This window comes from Nelumbo lutea, chromosome 7 (genome assembly GCF_056320005.1).
Source record: "Nelumbo lutea isolate HS-2025 chromosome 7, American lotus-T2T, whole genome shotgun sequence".
NCBI classification, from domain to species: domain Eukaryota; kingdom Viridiplantae; phylum Streptophyta; class Magnoliopsida; order Proteales; family Nelumbonaceae; genus Nelumbo; species Nelumbo lutea.
In genome coordinates, this window is record NC_142690.1 from 54,670,212 (window position 1) to 54,672,118 (window position 1,907).

Consider the following 1,907-nt stretch of genomic DNA (forward strand, 5'->3'; position numbering starts at 1 on the left):
CGTTTGGTCATCAAGTTGGACTGTTCAAAATCTGATGGCCCTTGGTCCTTGGATAGACTAAAAATAAGGTCTACGCGCTGTTGTTTCAGGAAATCAGATGTACTAAAAAAAATCTAGAAAGTTGGACCGTCTGATTTGTGCATTATTTTTAGAAGGGAAATTGTCTAAAACCACCTTTGACTTGTTTGTTTAAACTCTAGTTTAGACAGTAAGAGAGGGTAATGCTAATGTCATTCATAAGAAGTGTCCTGCATGGATTCATTTTACTTGGTTATAAAGCATTGATTTTGAATTTTGTGGGTCTTTTGGCGAGGGGGGGGGGTGGTTTGGATAGACTAAAAATAAAGGTTGTTTTTCAAAAGACGAAGGGGGGTGTTTTGTACTGTAGTTATGGGCCTTGTGGCTCATTTTACTTGGTTTCAGAACGTGCTACAGAGGAAATGGTTCTGAAATTAAATATATTGTGAAATTTGTGCTTAACGCCAAAAATCTCATGTTTCAAAGTCCACTACACCTTGAACACTTATAAAGCATTGATTTTGAATTTTTTTAATAACAATATATGTATTTCAAATTTCAAAGCTTTGAAACATACCACACAACTATAGTATAGAATATAATATGGTGTGATGTGTTTCAAAACTTACCATTTAAAATTGACCATAGTGGGGCCCAGTGGTCTAAAGCATAACACACCTTTTTGGCGCCATAATACCAAACGCCCCCAAGTTGCCATTAACCTGTGTGTGAAGGATCTGTCTAAAAAAAGGTCATTAGCCAATGTTGGTCCAATTCAACTGTATAGGATTATCTATATATATCTTCTTTTTTGATGGGCAAAGCTTTATGTGGTCTTTGGAGGGGAGGACTGGATTCAAGCTTTTGTTATTTGTACTGTGTTCTTGTGCTTGTGGGGCAAAGATTTTTCAATGCCATGAATTCACCTAAATTTATAGATTTGTTAGAAAGAGTGCATGAATTCACCTAAATTGACAGATTTGATAGAAAGAGTGCAAATCAATATAGATAGTGTTTGATAGTGTTGGTGTAGTAGCGTTGCATCATGTATCCTGAATCAACCTGTGAAGAAAAAATGGAGAACACACACAAATAGCAAAGTAAGGAGAGCACACACTTCAGAGAGATTTTTCATTAAAATTGTAAAAGAAAAAGATATGAGATAGACAACTTTTTTTTTGTAATTGACTTTGTGGTTACCATGCACTAATAGTCACTTTTTGTAACTGACTTTATTTTTTAGTCAATTCCAACATCCCCTACCTTGACTCAAAAAAATTTCAACTCTCTTCTTAAACATGCTTCATTTCTCTATCTAGAATACCCCTTCTTCCTGGGGCATTCACAACTTAGCACCATTGTATGTTTGAAAGATTTAGGCAATGCCTGAATCTCTCCTTTGGCAATGGTTTGGTCATCATGTCTGTTATGTTCATTTGGGAAGAAATCTTCTCCAATTGAATGTCACCATCTACTACAAAATCTCTAAGCCTATGATACCGCACATCTATGTGCTTAGCCTTTGCGTGGTATACTAGATCCTTTGCAAGACGTATAACACTCTAACTGTCACAGTGAATACAAATGTTCTTCTGATCAATTCCAAGCTTTTGAACCAATTCTCTTAATAATACAACTTCTTGGCTGCCTCTACTACTGCCATGTACTCTATTTCTATAGTAGATGGAGCTACTGTATTTTGTAATGTAGATTTCCAACTAATAAGACCCTGACCAAGAGTGAAAATATATCCTATAGTAGGCTTTCTTTTGTCAAGGTCACCCGCAAAATTTGAATCTATATACCCAACCATTTTGTTTCCTTTCAAACCATTATGAAATAATAATCATGTATCTTGGATACCGTTCAAGTAGCGCAAAATCCACTTT